The 21674-nt window shown below is 41.6% G+C and overlaps 6 non-coding genes across 6 annotated transcripts; all 6 read left to right on the top strand.

Annotated features, from left to right (window-relative positions):
- The first annotated feature begins 1048 nt into the window (after positions 1-1048).
- LOC140302679 (U2 spliceosomal RNA) lies at positions 1049-1231 on the top strand. Its single transcript, XR_011915125.1, has one exon. It is a non-coding gene; the product is annotated as a U2 spliceosomal RNA (small nuclear RNA).
- A 411-nt stretch (positions 1232-1642) lies between these two features.
- On the top strand, positions 1643-1755 carry LOC140302629 (U5 spliceosomal RNA). The gene has a single exon (XR_011915082.1). It is a non-coding gene; the product is annotated as a U5 spliceosomal RNA (small nuclear RNA).
- A 2200-nt stretch (positions 1756-3955) lies between these two features.
- LOC140302678 (U2 spliceosomal RNA) lies at positions 3956-4138 on the top strand. Its single transcript, XR_011915124.1, has one exon. It is a non-coding gene; the product is annotated as a U2 spliceosomal RNA (small nuclear RNA).
- A 411-nt stretch (positions 4139-4549) lies between these two features.
- Positions 4550-4662, top strand: LOC140302580 (U5 spliceosomal RNA). Its single transcript, XR_011915037.1, has one exon. It is a non-coding gene; the product is annotated as a U5 spliceosomal RNA (small nuclear RNA).
- Positions 4663-17847: 13185 nt separating this feature from the next.
- Positions 17848-18030, top strand: LOC140302532 (U2 spliceosomal RNA). The gene has a single exon (XR_011914994.1). It is a non-coding gene; the product is annotated as a U2 spliceosomal RNA (small nuclear RNA).
- A 411-nt stretch (positions 18031-18441) lies between these two features.
- On the top strand, positions 18442-18554 carry LOC140302579 (U5 spliceosomal RNA). The gene has a single exon (XR_011915036.1). It is a non-coding gene; the product is annotated as a U5 spliceosomal RNA (small nuclear RNA).
- Positions 18555-21674: the final 3120 nt, after the last annotated feature.

The following is a 21674-nucleotide window of genomic DNA, read 5'->3' as shown; positions in this document are numbered from 1 at the left end:
TTTAGTTGGACATTCACACCTTCTTGCAGCTGAACCACCTCCTCTTCCCTGTTTTGATCATGTATGGTCTGGCAATACTACCTTTTCTCACCCGTTTGTGAGTAATTATGGCTGGACATTCCCACCTACTTGCAGCCGAACACCACCTCTCCCGCTTTTGATGATGTATCGACCGGCATTCTTACCTTTTATAATACATTTTTCAGCAATTATGGTCGGAGATTCACACCTACTCACAGCCGAACAACTCCGCTCCCGCATTTGATGATGTATAGTCGGGCATTCTCACCCTTTCTCATCAGCTTTTTGCAAATTATGATCTGACATTCACACCTACTTACAGTCGAACAGCTCTGCTCCCGCTTATGATTATGTTTGGATGGATATTCAAACCTTTTCTTAACTGCTTTTTAGAAACTTTGGTCGGGCGTTCACACCTTCTTGCAGCCGAACACCTCCGCTTCCGCATTTCATGGTGTATAGTCGGGCATTCTCACCCTTTCTCATCAGCTTTTTACAAATTATGGTCGGACATTCACACCTACTTGCAGCCGAATACTTCCGCTCCACCTTTTAGTGATGTATGGTTGGCATTTGCACCTTATCTTACCTTCTTTTTATACTGATTGCTGAAGATTAAGTTGTTCTTTCTAAAACTACAAAATTTTTTTAATTGTTCAAACTCGATTTGAAGTGGATAAATAAGGAGGACAAACGGTTTTAAGTCAGGCTGATAGAAGGAATTAATTTTATAGCAAAATCTGTATTTCGTCATATGTCGAGAGATGCTTATTGCTGAAGAAGTTTTTTCTCATTCTACAAAGTACAACGTTGTATCAGTTAAGTCTGGCCTGGGTAAAACACTGATGGGTATTTCTGACATGCAATCATGAGGCTTTCCATCTGTGGGGTAGGTAGCAGTGTGGATGGATTAAGTGTAGCACATCTCTCGACAACAAGGTGTGGCTGTGAAAGAAGAACAGTTATGTAGGAGAGATGTCTGGTAAAGATATTTTGTTAAGTAACCATATCACAGCCACTGTATGAGGTACCTTAAGTGTTAATGGGTGAAATAACACCATAAAGACTCAGTTTAATATCTGATATGTCCTCTATACGAGGACTACATATTAAATGGATTTTTAGCAATAGGAGTTGAAAAAGGAGCTTGCTCCGTTCACTCCAAGCATCGACCCGGTACTGCAGTGCCACTGGGAACGGTGCGCTCTTCTCTGCTCTTGTGCAAAAGCAAACAGCGGTGCAGGATGGAAGTTTCAGGGAGCCCAAGATGAAACTTTCTTTTAATCTGCTGAGAAAAGAGAGTGAATGCGAAGTGGACTTTAACACGACTCTGGGAGCGAGCCGATTGCGGGCTAACCGGGAGAATTGCTTGAAAGAAACGCGACACCGAATGAGCGGTCAGAACAAAGCCTCAATACGGTGTTCCCGTGGTGTTTGTGGCTGCCTTGTCTTTTGCACAGAGTAAAAGACAAGGCAGCCATCGAATAGGGCCCGATTGTTCCTACTTGGTCAGCCGAGGAGCAAGGGGGGGGAGCAAGCGTCTCAACCAAGCAAAGCTCACCATGGGGAAGGTGGCTATGCCAACTAGCCTGATGCCCTGCTCCCGCAGTGATGGATAATCGTACTCTGGTTTCTCTTCATAACGTACAAGTCTTTCGCCTTTTACTAAACATTTCCGTGGAGAGCAGCACTAATGAGTTGTTTCTAATTTTGGCAGGCTTTACCTTTGCGGGTGAAGCCCTTTCTGTCTGTGAAAAAGAAATCTTGTTACTGTGCAGAGTGACTTCTCTGAGTAGAGTTGCCTTACTTGTTGCGACTGTGCCGATGTTGCTTGATTGGTGCTCGCTGGAGCGTGCGGGAGTGCAAAGTTATGCTATTTAAGGGCTGAAGAGTGCTCAGTGCAGCGGGTGGGCGGAGGTGCAAAGTGACACTCTGGCCACCTATGGCCATAAAAAGAACACCGCTACAAGTGCGCATTGTGCCAGGAAGGGCCCTCGGACGTGAACCAGTGGACAGTTATTGCTTCTCTGCCTTCTGCTATTGCTTGGACCTTTTTTTCGTGTGACTCCGGCTCCTTCGTCCGAGTGAGCACAGAGGCGATGCTTCTTTGTGGCTGCGTCCTTGGCCTGCAGCCTCTTGGGCTGTTGCTACTGCCATCTGGATCACAGCCACGGGGGGAATCTGCTTGTGCCTTCTTACCAGCAAGTATCTTGAGGTCCATATGGCGTCTTTGATGGCGGCCAGGGTGAGCCACCTTTTGACAAATGAGATTAACCAAGTTAAAATTGCTTTGTCCTTCATATTTATCAATGTCTAGATCGACTTCAACAAAGAAAAACATTGTATTTTGCAGTAGAAGAAAGTGCAACACTGAAGGACGAGGAATCCGAGAATAAGCTTCTTTTCATACGTTCTGCACGATTTGGGATTTTATGTATAAAATGAATTCCTTCACTCAAACCAAGTGGAAACTGCTTTGTCCTTCATATTTATCAATGTCTAGATCGATTTCAACAAAGAAAAACGTTGAGGACATTCACACCTACTTGCAGTCGAACAGCTCTGCTCCCGCTTTTGATTATGTTTGGTTGGATATTCGAACCTTTTCTTAACTGCTTTTTACAAACTTTGGTCGGACATTCACACCTTCTTGCAGCCGAACACCTCCGCTTCCGCTTTTGATGGTATATATTCGGGCATTCGAACCTTTTCTTACCCGTTTTTTGCAAACTATGGTCGGCCATTCACAGCTTCCTCTCCACCATACTTGTATGGTGGGATATTCACACCCACTTTTTTTCACCGCATTTCATAGATTATGGTTGGAAATTCTCAACCACTCTCATCCGTAGACCTCTCCTCCCGCTTTTGTTAATATATTTGAACTTTAGTTGGACATTCACACCTTCTTGCAGCTGAACCACCTCCTCTTCCCTGTTTTGATCATGTATGGTCTGGCAATACTACCTTTTCTCACCCGTTTGTGAGTAATTATGGCTGGACATTCCCACCTACTTGCAGCCGAACACCACCTCTCCCGCTTTTGATGATGTATCGACCGGCATTCTTACCTTTTATAATACATTTTTCAGCAATTATGGTCGGAGATTCACACCTACTCACAGCCGAACAACTCCGCTCCCGCATTTGATGATGTATAGTCGGGCATTCTCACCCTTTCTCATCAGCTTTTTGCAAATTATGATCTGACATTCACACCTACTTACAGTCGAACAGCTCTGCTCCCGCTTATGATTATGTTTGGATGGATATTCAAACCTTTTCTTAACTGCTTTTTAGAAACTTTGGTCGGGCGTTCACACCTTCTTGCAGCCGAACACCTCCGCTTCCGCATTTCATGGTGTATAGTCGGGCATTCTCACCCTTTCTCATCAGCTTTTTACAAATTATGGTCGGACATTCACACCTACTTGCAGCCGAATACTTCCGCTCCACCTTTTAGTGATGTATGGTTGGCATTTGCACCTTATCTTACCTTCTTTTTATACTGATTGCTGAAGATTAAGTTGTTCTTTCGAAAACTACAAAATTTTTTTAATTGTTCAAACTCGATTTGAAGTGGATAAATAAGGAGGACAAACGGTTTTAAGTCAGGCTGATAGAAGGAATTAATTTTATAGCAAAATCTGTATTTCGTCATATGTCGAGAGATGCTTATTGCTGAAGAAGTTTTTTCTCATTCTACAAAGTACAACGTTGTATCAGTTAAGTCTGGCCTGGGTAAAACACTGATGGGTATTTCTGACATGCAATCATGAGGCTTTCCATCTGTGGGGTAGGTAGCAGTGTGGATGGATTAAGTGTAGCACATCTCTCGACAACAAGGTGTGGCTGTGAAAGAAGAACAGTTATGTAGGAGAGATGTCTGGTAAAGATATTTTGTTAAGTAACCATATCACAGCCACTGTATGAGGTACCTTAAGTGTTAATGGGTGAAATAACACCATAAAGACTCAGTTTAATATCTGATATGTCCTCTATACGAGGACTACATATTAAATGGATTTTTAGCAATAGGAGTTGAAAAAGGAGCTTGCTCCGTTCACTCCAAGCATCGACCCGGTACTGCAGTGCCACTGGGAACGGTGCGCTCTTCTCTGCTCTTGTGCAAAAGCAAACAGCGGTGCAGGATGGAAGTTTCAGGGAGCCCAAGATGAAACTTTCTTTTAATCTGCTGAGAAAAGAGAGTGAATGCGAAGTGGACTTTAACACGAATCTGGGAGCGAGCCAATTGCGGGCTAACCGGGAGAATTGCTTGAAAGAAACGCGACACCGAATGAGCGGTCAGAACAAAGCCTCAATACGGTGTTCCCGTGGTGTTTGTGGCTGCCTTGTCTTTTGCACAGAGTAAAAGACAAGGCAGCCATCGAATAGGGCCCGATTGTTCCTACTTGGTCAGCTGAGGAGAAAGGGGGGGGAGCAAGCATCTCAACCAAGCAAAGCCTACCATGGGGAAGGTGGCTATGCCAACTAGCCTGATGCCCTGCTCCCGCAGTGATGGATAATCGTACTCTGGTTTCTCTTCATAACGTACAAGTCTTTCGCCTTTTACTAAACACTTCCGTGGAGAGCAGCACTAATGAGTTGTTTCTAATTTTGGCAGGCTTTACCTTTGCGGGTGAAGCCCTTTCTGTCTGTGAAAAAGAAATCTTGTTACTGTGCAGAGTGACTTCTCTGAGTAGAGTTGCCTTACTTGTTGCGACTGTGCCGATGTTGCTTGAATGGTGCTCGCTGGAGCGTGCGGGAGTGCAAAGTTATGCCATTTAAGGGCTGAAGAGTGCTCAGTGCAGCGGGTGGGCGGAGGTGCAAAGTGACACTCTGGCCACCTATGGCCATAAAAAGAACAATGCTACAAGTGCGCATTGTGCCAGGAAGGGCCCTCGGACGTGAACCAGTGGACAGTTATTGCTTCTCTGCCTTCTGCTATTGCTTGGACCTTTTTTTCGTGTGACTCCGGCTCCCTCGTCCGAGTGAGCACAGAGGCGATGCTTCTTTGTGGCTGCGTCCTTGGCCTGCAGCCTCTTGGGCTGTTGCTACTGCCATCTGGATCACAGCCACGGGGGGAATCTGCTTGTGCCTTCTTACCAGCAAGTTTCTTGAGGTCCATATGGCGTCTTTGATGGCGGCCAGGGTGAGCCACCTTTTGACAAATTCCTCTTTCCTGAGGTTCTGATTTTGACTCACCCCATAAAGCACCAGTTGTGCTGACAGGACCTCTCTTGCTGGTAAGTACGGGAAATTTAAGGAGTCGGCTGTTGCCCACAAGTCCACAGCAGCACTGCACTCCCAGAAGAAATGCCTCACCGTCTCAGGCGCGCCACAACCTGGACGGGGGCAGGTGGCCGTCGCCGACATACCCCTGGAGTGCATGACCTGACTGGGAGAATCTCGTGAGCCACCATCCATGACAAATCCCAAAGTCTGTTCAGAAGAGCTGAAAGGTTCACACTGCGCCAAACTGTTGAGGGCTCGCCAAGAGTGAGCCCAAGCACTGGACTCACTGGGGCCTGCTCCTGCACAACAGAGAGCAAAGATCGATGGCACGTTAAAACTTGTACATCTTCTTGTTCTAAATTAAAATGGTTTAAAATTGTCTTTATAAAAGCATAACTTTTTGTTAGATTAAAAGACACAGGTACTTTCAGGTCTGATGGTAAAAGTCGTAATCTTCTCATGTAGGCCCCCATCCATAATCTTGCCATTGCAGCTGCCGCTGGGTTTTTGGATGGGTTAATTGCACACTTTAATTGGACAGAGGTAAAGAGACTTCCTAAAAACAAATACAGATCTGGTACTGCTTTCCCTCCCTTCACTTTTGGCTTCTTCAGTACTTCCCTCCTCAACCTTTCCCATTTGGAGTTCCATAAAAAATAAAAGATGGATCGTTCCAGGTCTAAAATAATTTATTTTTAGAATAAGTAAATGAATAAAGTTTTGTCTAGCAGGTCAAATATGTGCAAAATACAATCAACAGGGCAATCTAAGACCAAAACGAAGATAATTCCCTAAGCCAGTGTATCTTTTTCAACATATTTGTTTGGATTTCATTATTTCATTATTGTGTAGATTTCATTGAACTAAATTAATGTTAAGGGAAACGATTCTGCTCAGTGACAACAGAGGTTTTTACCAAATGGACTGAAATATTTCCATGTGCACAAGCCGATGCACTCTCAGTAGCAAAAGCACGGGTAAAATAAATCATTTCTAGATTTGAAATTCCTGAAAAGATCTTCAGTGATAATTTGACACACTGTGTAAACAACGTCATCTCACTGATGGCAAAGAACTTAAAATAGACCTTAGAAACGACTGTGCATATCATCCACAATCAGCAGGTTTCGTGGAGAGACACAATGGAATAATTAAGTCAAGACTGAAAAAAATCATGGAAGAAATGGGAAATATTGGGTTTACTGTTTACCATCCTAAAAATGCATCCTCCAACTAGCACAAGATGAACTCCATTTGAGAAAAGGTATGGAAGACCATTTGTACTCCCACAGTCAAAACACAGTCATCAACTGACATGATGAAGAAAAAAAGAAAAAGAGAAGAAACCTTAGCAGTATACAAATATTAACAAGTAGAGAGATCTCTTCTGTTTAGTCTGTTCCAGGTGAACCGGTGAAGGAATCTCTGAAGACAGTAAAACCCGGGGACTGGATCATCATCAAAGTGATAAAGAAAAAGAACTGGTCCAGCCCAATGGGGGGAAGGTCCATTTCAGGTACTACTTACATCACCCACAGCAGCTGAAGGACTTCTTGGATTCACTTATCACATTGTACCACGACCTTCAGAAGTAGGGAAAGATTATTTACCCACCACTGTTTTCTGAGGCAAAAGTCTGACTACAAAGGGGAATTCTCTCAACAGGAGGGGGTTCATCTCAACCTCAGTGAAGAAAACAACGGCTAACATGAGAACATAGGGTGTGACTAAAATAACCATACAGAGTACCACCACTGTCCCCTTGACATAGAAAGTGCCACACTAGTAATAACATTTATTTAAACTTGGAGATAAATGGAGAAAATAATCTCATATACAATAGCTGAGACAAAAAAAAACAAAAAACTTTTGAAGACACGATTAAAACAACATTTAGAACATACAATAAGCTTAAAAGGAGTGACAAAGCTGCGACTGCGAAGGCATAGAAGTCTAATTAAAAACAGGAGCAGTAGGACAGACTTTTCTGAAATCTGAGTAAGCTCTGGGAATAAAATTTAGATAATGATCAGACTTGGCCTTTCTTATTTCTGCTGTACCTTTATTTCTAAGCTTCCTAAAAGCAAGGCAATGACCCGGGTCCCTCATATGCCCAGCTAGCATCCAAGGTTTATTTATTTTTTAAGTAAAGAAGACAGTTCTGACGAAAGCCAGGGACTAGACCTGTTCTAAGTTCTATACTTTTTAAAAGGGGCGTGTTTATCAACTATGGAATTAGAAGATTTACAAAAATGGTCAAGTGCTAGATCTTCATCTGGGATTTTAACAGTGTCATGAGTATAACTATTCAACAGATCAGTTAAAAAAAAATCCTGCTCATGGAGATGTTTCAGGATCTGGATACCAAGCGTGGACCTAATGTTTTCATTTTTGCAATTCTGATACAGGCTATTGAGCAGTGATAACTAACACCAAGTTCAGATACTGCAGATTTTCTACCTTTGATTTGTTAAGATTGAGCCAATCAGGGACAACCTTGAAGGATCTCTTAAGATTGGTTTTGTAGGATCAGTAATTACCTGAGAAAGGTTGATATTGGTACACACCTTTTCTAAATGATCAGAGGCAGAGTTCAACTTGTTTAAATTAAAATTGCCACACAGAGATTGGGTTTAGGCCACATGCACACAGAATGACATCAACAAATATAAGAAATATTAAACATTTACACATAGATTTTTGAATACATGTAGAGGAATGATACTTTGAAATGTGCTCATTGCGGAGTTATGATGAGTTGAGTAATGAACTATTCTGGGAAAGAGGTTCTATTCCCAGCATCATGATGGACACTCCTGATATAGAAGGTTTCGCTAACGCATTGGAATTGTTGTACTATTTTCATATGCATGTGCAATGAAGAATTGCTTGCTGCTGATAAATGCAAAGAAGAACAGCTTACACATAGATGCTCACATATAGGCTGCTGAATGCAACGAAGACCTGCTTATCCAGTAAAGTTCAATGTCAATGTGTAATATTCAATTAGGATTTGCAAAACAGTGAAGTTAAACAATGAATGGGTCCATAGTCGGTATGACAAGACTAAAGGAATATTTACCTGGGTGTACGTTCAAACAGAGATGAGAAAATTGCGATAAATAATTGTTTGTTTGTTTGTTAGTATGTATATGAATGTTATGTGTATAAACTGTGTTGAGTTGTAGTTACTCAGTAGTGTCTCAGTGAAACAACCGACGGGGGAAGCCTTGCGGTGACAACAAAAGCAGTGTTTTACTGATCAGTCAAGTTGCTCCAGTGTACTCCATACAAACTGGTTGGTTACTGAAGGGATAGACAATGGGGAATACTTGTTTTAAAGCAAACAAGGAATTAGATGGGAAAAATACATGTTTTAACGGGACCCAGACAATATTAAATACTCAGACAGATGGGAGAAGAAGTGTAGTTTTGTAGGAAATCACAAAATTATTACATAAAATTAGTGAAATCAATTGAAGAATGCCTTTCTGAAGAGCTGTTTACCACAGATGAGCAGCTTTGCGACCAAGCACATTGTAGATCGCTTTACTGCCAAAATGATCTAATTTAATGGATTGGTTTAGACATGCATAACAGCATTTTAAGAACAAAGAGAGAAACAAAAAGGGACAACGCTTCATGGTGGAAGGTGATGTATAAATAACTGTGTATATGATGAAGGAGAGACCATTTGAGCACCACAGCCATTTCGCAGCACAGGGACAGCAGTCCAAGTTAAAGGATCTCCCACGTGGTATCACCTGTCACACTGTGTCAAGGCATCAAAAGAAGAAAAAATCACCAAACTCAAGGACAAAGAGACGAAGACTCCGGTGAACGAAGAGAGAGGACTGACAAACCAGAAATACAAAAGGATGCTCGATATCAAGATCCAAAAGAAGAGGCTAACAATGCCACGAACACTTACGATGCTGGGAATGATGCCAGCAATGAACAGAGAAGAAGATTCAGTGTCATCAATCTGCAACACGTGCCTCTAATGAGGGGGTGAATATAGAATCCTCAACGATTACAACGTCTCTGGGAACTGTGACAACAACAAGGTTTAAACCATTTTGATATATATTGTAACCTATTGGCAAAGGACTAGTGCTGAAAATGAGGTAAATCTAATCCACCACTGTCCTTGGTCTTCTGTAGGGTTTTTAAACTAAGGGTTTGTTTTTCCACAGAAATTTGGAGATGCATGAATCTAGTGACTTAAACCAAGTAGCAGATGGTTTTATGGGGATCATTGAGAACAAATAGTTAACTTTTGGTAGTATCATCATTTTAATGGTTGTAACTCTCCCCATAAGTGATATAGGTAAGGACTTCCAACGAGAGAGCTCGTCCTCTATTCTCTTTAATAATTGCACATAATTTAGCTTTGTTAGCTCTGAGAGCCTGGAGGAAATGTTTATGCCTAAATATCTAATATTTCCTGACTGTAAAGTGATCGCAGGTATATTCTGGACCCTACAGTTAATGGGCAGAACTGTGGTCTTAGACCAGTTGATAGAGTAGTCACAAAGTGCAGAGAATTTATTTATGAGTGTGATCGTGTGAGTGAGAGACATCTGTGAGTTCTGAAGGAAAAGTAATACATCATCAGCATAAAGACTTATTTTATGCTCAATATTTTGGGGTTGGATGCCTTTAATATTTCTATCTTGTCTGATAGCAGCTGCTAAAGGTTTGATGAAAATAGCAAAAAGTGAGGGAGAAAGTTGGTAACCCTGTCTTGTACCTCTCTGCAGACTGAAGCTTGGAGAAGTTTGATCATTTGTCCTGACACTTGCATTTGGGGAGCTATATAATATCCTTATCCAGTTGATGAAGTGTGACACAAACCCGAATTTGTTTAATGTTGCGAATAAAAATTTCCAGTTCACTCCATCAAATGCTTTTTCTGCATCTAGAGAGGCGATTATGGTTTCCAAGTTGTTGATGGTAGAATAGTCTATGAGAAAAAGCGGGTGAGAAAAGGTGCGAATGTCCAACCATACATGATCAAAAGCAGGAGTTGATGTGTTCGGCTACAAGAAGGTTTGAATGCCCGACCATAGTTTGTAAAAAGCGGGTAAGAAAAGGTTCAAATGCCCGAACATACACCATCAAAAGAGGGAGCGGAGGTGTTCCGCTGTAAGAAGGTGTGAATGTCTGACCGTAGATGGTAAAAAGCGGGTAAGAAAAGGTTAAAATATCCGACTGTACACAATCAATAGCGGGAGAGGAGTTTTTCGGCTAAAAGAAGGTGTGAAAGTCCGACCATGGTTTGTAAAAAGCGGGTAAGAAAAGGTTTGAATGCCCGAATATACACCATCAAAAGCGGAAGCGGAGGTGTTCGGCTGCAAGAAGGTGTGAACGTCCGACCAAAGTTTGTAAAACGCAGTTAAGAAAAGGTTCGAATATCCAACCAAACATAATCAAAAGCGGGAGCAGAGCTGTTCAACTGCAAGTAGGTGTGAATGTCAGATCATAATTTGCAAAAAGCTGATGAGAAAGGGTGAGAATGCCCGACTATACACCATCAAATGCGGGAGCGGAGTTGTTCGGCTGTGAGTAGGTGTGAATCTCCGACCATAATTGCTGAAAAATGTGTTATAAAAGGTAAGAATGCCGGTCCACACATCATCAAAAGCGAGAGAGGTGGTGTTCGGCTGCAAGTAGGTGTGAATGTCCGACTAAAGTTCAAATATATTAACAAAAGCGGGAGGAGAGGTCTTCGGATGAGAGTGGTTGAGAATTTCCAACCATAATCTATAAAATGCGGGGGAAAAAAAAGTGTGATAGAACACTAAAAGGTGGAGCGGAAGTGTTCGGCTGCAAGAAGGTGTGAATGTCCGACTATATTTGGTGAAAAGCAGGTGAAGCAAGGTCTGAATGCCCAACCTTACATCATCAAAAGCGAGATCAGAGGTGTTTGGCTGCAAGAAGGCCATAGTTTTGCCATAAGCGGGTAAGGTGCGAATGACCGACTAAATATAAACAAAAGTTGGGGCGGAGGACTTCGGATGCAAGTGGGTGTGAATATCTCACCATACAAGTATGGTGGAGAGGAAGCTGTGAATGGCCGACCATAGTTTGCGAAAAGCGGGTGAGAAAAGGTGCAAATGTCCAACCATACATGATCAAAACAGGTAGCGGAGGTGTTTGGTTGCGACAAGGTGTGAATGTCCACCCATAATTAATGAAAAGCGGGCAACAAGTAGGTTCGAATGCCCAACCATACATCATCAAAAGCAGGAGTGGATGTGTTCGGCTACAAGGTTTGAATGTCCAAGCATAGTTCGTAAAAAGCGGGTAAGAAAAGATTCGAATGCCCGAACATACACCATCAAAAGAGGGAGCGGAGGTGTTCCGCTGTAAGAGGGTGTGAATGTCCGACCATAGTTGGTAAAAAGCGGGTAAGAAAATGTTAAAATACCCGACTGTACACAATCAAAAGAGGCAGCGGAGTTGTTCAGCTAAGAGAAGGTGTGAATGTCCGACCATAGTTTGTAAAAAGCGGGTAAGAAAAGGTTCGTATGCCCGAATATACACCATCAAAAACGGAAGCGGAGGTGTTCAGCTTCAAGAAGGTGTGAACGTCCGACCAAAGGTTGTAAAAAGCAGTTAAGAAAAGGTTCGAATATCCAACCAAACATAATCAAAAGCGGGAGCAGAGCGGTTCGACTGCAAGTAGGTGTGAATGTAAGATCATAATTTGCAAAAAGCTGATGAGAAAAGGTGAGAATTCCTGACTATACACCATCAAATGCAGGAGCGGAGTTGTTCGGCTGTGAGAAGGTGTGAATCTCCGACCATAATTGTTGAAAAATGTGTTAGAAAAGGTAAGAATGCCGGTCCATCCATCATCAAAAGCGATAGAGGTGGTGTTCAGCTGCAAGTAGGTGTGAATGTCCAGCCATAATTACTCACAAACGGGTGAGAAAAGGTAGTATTGCCAGATCATACATGATCAAAACAGGGAGCGGAGGTGGTTCAGCTGCAAGAAGGTGTGAATGTCCGACTAAAGTTCAAATATATTAACAAAAGCGAGAGGAGAGGTCTTCGGATGAGAGTGGTTGAGAATTTCCAACCATAATATATGAAATGCGGTGAAAAATAAGGTGTGATAAAACACTAAAAGGTGGAGCGGAAGTGTTCGGCTGCAAGAAGGTGTGAATGTCAGACTATATTTGGTGAAAAGCAGGTGAAGCAAGGTCTGAATATCCAACCTTACGTCATCAAAAGCGAGATCAGAGGTGTTTGGCTGCAAGAAGGCCATAGTTTACCAACAGCAGGTAAGGTGTGAATGACCAACTAAATATCAACAAAAATAGGGGCGGAGGTCTTCGGATGCAAGTGGGTGTGAATATCCCACCATACAAGTATGGTGGGGAAGCTGTGAATGGCCGACCATAGTTGGAGAAAAGCGTGTGAGAAAAGGTGCAAATGTCCAACCATACATGATTAAAACAGGGAGCGGAGGTGTTTGGCTGCGACAAGGTGTGAATGTCCACCCATAATTAATGAAAAGCGGGCAACAAGTAGGTTCAAATGCCCAACCATACATCATCAAAAGCAGGAGTGGATCTCTTCGGCTACAAGAAGGTTTGAATGTCCGAGCATAGTTTGTAGAAAACGGGTAAGAAAAGGTTCGAATGCCCGAACTTACACCATCAAAAGAGGGAGCGGAGGTGTTCCGCTGTAAGACGGTGTGAATGTCCGACCATAGTTGGTAAAAAGCGGGTAAGAAAAGGTTAAAATACCCGACTGTACACAATCAATAGAAGGGGGGGAATTGTTCGGCTACAAGAAGGTGTGAAAGTCCGACCATGGTTTGTAAAAAGCAGTTAAGAAAAGGTTCCAATATCCAACCAAACATAATCAATAGCGGGAGCAGAGCTGTTCGACTGCAAGTAGGTGTGAATGTCCACAACGTTGTTCTTTGTTGAAATCGATCTAGACATTGATAAATATGAAGGACAAAGCAGTTTCCACTTGGTTTGAGTGAAGGAATTCATTTTATAAAGAAAGAGCAAATCTAAAGTTTCAGGAATCCGAGAATAAGCTTACTTTCATGAGTTCTGCACGATTTGGGATTTTATCTATAAAATGAATTCCTTCACTCAAACCAAGTTAAAACTGCTTTGTCCTTCATATTTATCAATGTCTAGATCGACTTCAACAAAGAAAAACATTGTATTTTGCAGTAGAAGAAAGTGCAACAGTGAAGGACGAGGAATCCGAGAATAAGCTTGTTTTCATACGTTCTGCATGATTTGGGATTTTATGTATAAAATGAATTCCTTCACTCAAACTATGTTAAAACTGCTTTGTCCTTCATATTTATCAATGTTTAGAAAGATTTAAACAAAAAAAAAACAATATTGGACTTTGCAGTAAAAGAAAGAGCAAATCTAAAGTTTCAGGAATCCGAGAATAAGCTTACTTTCATGAGTTCTGCACGATTTGGGATTTTATCTATAAAATGAATTCCTTCACTCAAACTATGTTAAAACGGCTTTTACCTTCATATTTATCAATGACTAGATAGATTTAAACAAAAAAACAACATTGGACTGTGCAGTAAAAGAAAGAACAAATCAAAAGGTGCAGGAATCCGAGAATAAGCTTATTTTCATGAGTTCTGCACGATTTCGGATTTTACTATAAAATGAATTCCTTCACTCAAACTATGTTAAAATTGCTTTTAACTTCATATTTATCAATGTCTAGATCGACTTCAACAAAGAAGAACATTGGATTTTGCAATAGAAGAAAGTGCAACAGTGAAGGACGAGGAATCCAAGAATAAGCTTGTTTTCATACGTTCTGCATGATTTGGGATTTTATGTATAAAATGAATTCCTTCACTCAAACTATGTTAAAACTGCTTTGTCCTTCATATTTATCAATGTTTAGAAAGATTTAAACAAAAAAAAACAATATTGGACTTTGCAGTAAAAGAAAGAGCAAATCTAAAGTTTCAGGAATCCGAGAATAAGCTTACTTTCATGAGTTCTGCACGATTTGGGATTTTATCTATAAAATGAATTCCTTCACTCAAACTATGTTAAAACGGCTTTTACCTTCATATTTATCAATGACTAGATAGATTTAAACAAAAAAACAACATTGGACTGTGCAGTAAAAGAAAGAACAAATCAAAAGGTGCCGGAATCCGAGAATAAGCTTATTTTCATGAGTTCTGCACGATTTCGGATTTTACTATAAAATGAATTCCTTCACTCAAACTATGTTAAAACTGCTTTGTCCTTCATATTTATCAATGTTTAGAAAGATTTAAACAAAAAAAACAATATTGGACTTTGCAGTAAAAGAAAGAGCAAATCTAAAGTTTCAGGAATCCGAGAATAAGCTTACTTTCATGAGTTCTGCACGATTTGGGATTTTATCTATAAAATGAATTCCTTCACTCAAACTATGTTAAAACGGCTTTTACCTTCATATTTAACAATGACTAGATAGATTTAAACAAAAAAACAACATTGGACTGTGCAGTAAAAGAAAGAACAAATCAAAAGGTGCAGGAATCCGAGAATAAGCTTATTTTCATGAGTTCTGCACGATTTCGGATTTTACTATAAAATGAATTCCTTCACTAAAACTATGTTAAAATTGCTTTTAACTTCATATTTATCAATGTCTAGATCGACTTCAACAAAGAAGAACATTGGATTTTGCAATAGAAGAAAGAGCAACACTGAAGAATCAGGAATCCGAGAATAAGCTTCTTTTCAGACGTTCTGCATGATTTGGGATTTTATGTATAAAATGAATTCCTTCACTCAAACCAAGTGGAAACTGCTTTGTCCTTCATATTTATCAATGTCTAAATCGATTTCAACAAAGAACAACGTTGTATTTTGCAGTATAGTAAATTGCAACACTGGAGGTTTAGGAATCCGAGAATAAGCTTCTTTTGATACGTTCTGCATGATTTGGGATTTTATGTATAAAATGAATTCCTTCACTCAAACCAAGTTAAAATTGCTTTGTCCTTCATATTTATCAATGTCTAGATCGACTTCAACAAAGAAAAACATTGTATTTTGCAGTAGAAGAAAGTGCAACACTGAAGGACGAGGAATCCGAGAATAAGCTTCTTTTCATACGTTCTGCACGATTTGGGATTTTATGTATAAAATGAATTCCTTCACTCAAACCAAGTGGAAACTGCTTTGTCCTTCATATTTATCAATGTCTGGATCGATTTCAACAAAGAAAAACGTTGAGGACATTCACACCTACTTGCAGTCGAACAGCTCTGCTCCCGCTTTTGATTATGTTTGGTTGGATATTCGAACATTTTCTTAACTGCTTTTTACAAACTTTGGTCGGACATTCACACCTTCTTGCAGCCGAACACCTCCGCTTCCGCTTTTGATGGTATATATTCGGGCATTCGAACCTTTTCTTACCCGTTTTTTGCAAACTATGGTCGGCCATTCACAGCTTCCTCTCCACCATACTTGTATGGTGGGATATTCACACCCACTTTTTTTCACCGCATTTCATAGATTATGGTTGGAAATTCTCAACCACTCTCATCCGTAGACCTCTCCTCCCGCTTTTGTTAATATATTTGAACTTTAGTTGGACATTCACACCTTCTTGCAGCTGAACCACCTCCGCTTCCCTGTTTTGATCATGTATGGTCTGGCAATACTACCTTTTCTCACCCGTTTGTGAGTAATTATGGCTGGACATTCACACCTACTTGCAGCCGAACACCACCTCTCTCGCTTTTGATGATGGATGGACCGGCATTCTTACCTTTTCTAACACATTTTTCAACAATTATGGTCGGAGATTCACACCTTCTCACAGCCGAACAACTCCGCTCCCGCATTTGATGGTGTATAGTCAGGAATTCTCACCTTTTCTCATCAGCTTTTTGCAATTTATGATCTGACATTCACACCTACTTGCAGTCGAACAGCTCTGCTCCCGCTTTTGATTATGTTTGGTTGGATATTCGAACCTTTTCTTAACTGCTTTTTACAACCTTTGGTCGGACGTTCACACCTTCTTGCAGCCGAACACCTCCGCTTCCGCTTTTGATGGTGTATATTCGGGCATACGAACGTTTTCTTACCCGCTTTTTACAAACCATGGTCGGACTTTCACACCTTCTCTTAGCTGAACAACTCCGCTCCCTCTTTTAATTGTGTACAGTCGGGTATTTTAACCTTTTCTTACCCGCTTTTTACCAACTATGGTCGGACATTCACACCTTCTTACAGCGGAACACCTCCGCTCCCTCTTTTGATGGTGTATGTTCGGGCATTGGCACCTTTTCTTACCCGCTTTTTACAAACTATGCTCGGACATTCAAACCTTCTTGCAGCTGAACACCTCCACTCCTGCTTATGATCATGTGCGGTTTGATTTTCGAAAAATTTCTTTAATTTTCTCTAGCAATTATTGAAGGACATTCAGACCTTCTTGCAGCTGAACACCTCCACTCCCTCTTTTGATCATACATTGTCGGGCATTCGCACCTTATCTTACCCGCTTTTTACAAACTTTAGTCGAACATTCACACCTTTTTGCAGCTGAACCACCTCCGCTCCCTGTTTTGATCATGTATGGTCTGGCAATACTACCTTTTCTTACCCATTTGTGAGTAATTATGGCTGGACATTCCCACCTACTTGCAGCCGAACACCACCTCTCCCGCTTTTGATGATGTATCGACCGGCATTCTTACCTTTTATAATACATTTTTCAGCAATTATGGTCGGAGATTCACACCTACTCACAGCCGAACAACTCCGCTCCCGCATTTGATGATGTATAGTCAGGCATTCTCACCCTTTCTCATCAGCTTTTTGCAAATTATGATCTGACATTCACACCTACTTACAGTTGAACAGCTCTGCTCCCGCTTATGATTATGTTTGGATGGATATTCAAACCTTTTCTTAACTGCTTTTTAGAAACTTTGGTTGGGCGTTCACAACTTCTTGCAGCCGAACACCTCCGCTTCCGCATTTCATGGTGTATAGTCGGGCATTCTCAACCTTTCTCATCAGCTTTTTACAAATTATGGTCGGACATTCACACCTACTTGCAGCCGAATACTTCCGCTCCACCTTTTAGTGATGTATGGTTGGCATTTGCACCTTTTCTTACCTTCTTTTTATACTGATTGCTGAAGATTAAGTTGTTCTTTCTAAAACTACAAAATTTTTTTAATTGTTCAAACTCGATTTGAAGTGGATAAATAAGGAGGACAAACGGTTTTAAGTCAGGCTGATAGAAGGAATTAATTTTATAGCAAAATCTGTATTTCGTCATATGTCGAGAGATGCTTATTGCTGAAGAAGTTTTTTCTCATTCTACAAAGTACAACGTTGTATCAGTTAAGTCTGGCCTGGGTAAAACACTGATGGGTATTTCTGACATGCAATCATGAGGCTTTCCATCTGTGGGGTAGGTAGCAGTGTGGATGGATTAAGTGTAGCACATCTCTCGACAACAAGGTGTGGCTGTGAAAGAAGAACAGTTATGTAGGAGAGATGTCTGGTAAAGATATTTTGTTAAGTAACCATATCACAGTCACTGTATGAGGTACCTTAAGTGTTAATGGGTGAAATAACACCATAAAGACTCAGTTTAATACCTGATATGTCCTCTATACGAGGACTACATATTAAATGGATTTTTAGCAATAGGAGTTGAAAAAGGAGCTTGCTCCGTTCACTCCAAGCATCGACCCGGTACTGCAGTGCCACTGGGAACGGTGCGCTCTTCTCTGCTCTTGTGCAAAAGCAAACAGCGGTGCAGGATGGAAGTTTCAGGGAGCCCAAGATGAAACTTTCTTTTAATCTGCTGAGAAAAGAGAGTGAATGCGAAGTGGACTTTAACACGACTCTGGGAGCGAGCCGATTGCGGGCTAACCGGGAGAATTGCTTGAAAGAAACGCGACACCGAATGAGCGGTCAGAACAAAGCCTCAATACGGTGTTCCCGTGGTGTTTGTGGCTGCCTTGTCTTTTGCACAGAGTAAAAGACAAGGCAGCCATCGAATAGGGCCCGATTGTTCCTACTTGGTCAGCCGAGGAGCAAGGGGGGGGAGCAAGCGTCTCAACCAAGCAAAGCTCACCATGGGGAAGGTGGCTATGCCAACTAGCCTGATGCCCTGCTCCCGCAGTGATGGATAATCGTACTCTGGTTTCTCTTCATAACGTACAAGTCTTTCGCCTTTTACTAAACACTTCCGTGGAGAGCAGCACTAATGAGTTGTTTCTAATTTTGGCAGGCTTTACCTTTGCGGGTGAAGCCCTTTCTGTCTGTGAAAAAGAAATCTTGTTACTGTGCAGAGTGACTTCTCTGAGTAGAGTTGCCTTACTTGTTGCGACTGTGCCGATGTTGCTTGATTGGTGCTCGCTGGAGCGTGCGGGAGTGCAAAGTTATGCTATTTAAGGGCTGAAGAGTGCTCAGTGCAGCGGGTGGGCGGAGGTGCAAAGTGACACTCTGGCCACCTATGGCCATAAAAAGAACACCGCTACAAGTGCGCATTGTGCCAGGAAGGGCCCTCGGACGTGAACCAGTGGACAGTTATTGCTTCTCTGCCTTCTGCTATTGCTTGGACCTTTTTTTCGTGTGACTCCGGCTCCTTCGTCCGAGTGAGCACAGAGGCGATGCTTCTTTGTGGCTGCGTCCTTGGCCTGCAGCCTCTTGGGCTGTTGCTACTGCCATCTGGATCACAGCCACGGGGGGAATCTGCTTGTGCCTTCTTACCAGCAAGTTTCTTGAGGTCCATATGGCGTCTTTGATGGCGGCCAGGGTGAGCCACCTTTTGACAAATGAGATTAACCAAGTTAAAATTGCTTTGTCCTTCATATTTATCAATGTCTAGATCGACTTCAACAAAGAAAAACATTGTATTTTGCAGTAGAAGAAAGTGCAACACTGAAGGACGAGGAATCCGAGAATAAGCTTCTTTTCATACGTTCTGCACGATTTGGGATTTTATGTATAAAATGAATTCCTTCACTCAAACCAAGTGGAAACTGCTTTGTCCTTCATATTTATCAATGTCTAGATCGATTTCAACAAAGAAAAACGTTGAGGACATTCACACCTACTTGCAGTCGAACAGCTCTGCTCCCGCTTTAGATTATGTTTGGTTGGATATTCGAACCTTTTCTTAACTGCTTTTTACAAACTTTGGTCGGACATTCACACCTTCTTGCAGCCGAACACCTCCGCTTCCGCTTTTGATGGTATATATTCGGGCATTCGAACCTTTTCTTACCCGTTTTTTGCAAACTATGGTCGGCCATTCACAGCTTCCTCTCCACCATACTTGTATGGTGGGATATTCACACCCACTTTTTTTCACCGCATTTCATAGATTATGGTTGGAAATTCTCAACCACTCTCATCCGTAGACCTCTCCTCCCGCTTTTGTTAATATATTTGAACTTTAGTTGGACATTCACACCTTCTTGCAGCATAACCACCTCCTCTTCCCTGTTTTGATCATGTATGGTCTGGCAATACTACCTTTTCTCACCCGTTTGTGAGTAATTATGGCTGGACATTCACACCTACTTGCAGCCGAACACCACCTCTCTCGCTTTTGATGATGGATGGACCGGCATTCTTACCTTTTCTAACACATTTTTCAACAATTATGGTCGGAGATTCACACCTTCTCACAGCCGAACAACTCCGCTCCCGCATTTGATGGTGTATAGTCAGGAATTCTCACCTTTTCTCATCAGCTTTTTGCAATTTATGATCTGACATTCACACCTACTTGCAGTCGAACAGCTCTGCTCCCGCTTTTGATTATGTTTGGTTGGATATTCGAACCTTTTCTTAACTGCTTTTTACAACCTTTGGTCGGACGTTCACACCTTCTTGCAGCCGAACACCTCCGCTTCCGCTTTTGATGGTGTATATTCGGGCATACGAACGTTTTCTTACCCGCTTTTTACAAACCATGGTCGGACTTTCACACCTTCTCTTAGCTGAACAACTCCGCTCCCTCTTTTAATTGTGTACAGTCGGGTATTTTAACCTTTTCTTACCCGCTTTTTACCAACTATGGTCGGACATTCACACCTTCTTACAGCGGAACACCTCCGCTCCCTCTTTTGATGGTGTATGTTCGGGCATTGGCACCTTTTCTTACCCGCTTTTTACAAACTATGCTCGGACATTCAAACCTTCTTGCAGCTGAACACCTCCACTCCTGCTTATGATCATGTGCGGTTTGATTTTCGAAAAATTTCTTTAATTTTCTCTAGCAATTATTGAAGGACATTCAGACCTTCTTGCAGCTGAACACCTCCACTCCCTCTTTTGATCATACATTGTCGGGCATTCGCACCTTATCTTACCCGCTTTTTACAAACTTTAGTCGAACATTCACACCTTTTTGCAGCTGAACCACCTCCGCTCCCTGTTTTGATCATGTATGGTCTGGCAATACTACCTTTTCTTACCCATTTGTGAGTAATTATGGCTGGACATTCCCACCTACTTGCAGCCGAACACCACCTCTCCCGCTTTTGATGATGTATCGACCGGCATTCTTACCTTTTATAATACATTTTTCAGCAATTATGGTCGGAGATTCACACCTACTCACAGCCGAACAACTCCGCTCCCGCATTTGATGATGTATAGTCAGGCATTCTCACCCTTTCTCATCAGCTTTTTGCAAATTATGATCTGACATTCACACCTACTTACAGTCGAACAGCTCTGCTCCCGCTTATGATTATGTTTGGATGGATATTCAAACCTTTTCTTAACTGCTTTTTAGAAACTTTGGTTGGGCGTTCACACCTTCTTGCAGCCGAACACCTCCGCTTCCGCATTTCATGGTGTATAGTCGGGCATTCTCACCCTTTCTCATCAGCTTTTTACAAATTATGGTCGGACATTCACACCTACTTGCAGCCGAATACTTCCGCTCCACCTTTTAGTGATGTATGGTTGGCATTTGCACCTTTTCTTACCTTCTTTTTATACTGATTGCTGAAGATTAAGTTGTTCTTTCTAAAACTACAAAATTTTTTTAATTGTTCAAACTCGATTTGAAGTGGATAAATAAGGAGGACAAACGGTTTTAAGTCAGGCTGATAGAAGGAATTAATTTTATAGCAAAATCTGTATTTCGTCATATGTCGAGAGATGCTTATTGCTGAAGAAGTTTTTTCTCATTCTACAAAGTACAACGTTGTATCAGTTAAGTCTGGCCTGGGTAAAACACTGATGGGTATTTCTGACATGCAATCATGAGGCTTTCCATCTGTGGGGTAGGTAGCAGTGTGGATGGATTAAGTGTAGCACATCTCTCGACAACAAGGTGTGGCTGTGAAAGAAGAACAGTTATGTAGGAGAGATGTCTGGTAAAGATATTTTGTTAAGTAACCATAT

This window comes from Leuresthes tenuis, unplaced genomic scaffold (genome assembly GCF_036924035.1).
Source record: "Leuresthes tenuis unplaced genomic scaffold, fLeuTen1.0.hap1 SCAF_2, whole genome shotgun sequence".
NCBI lineage: Eukaryota > Metazoa > Chordata > Actinopteri > Atheriniformes > Atherinopsidae > Leuresthes > Leuresthes tenuis.
Note: the sequence above shows the minus strand (reverse complement) of the source record. Positions and strands in the feature narration are given on the sequence as shown.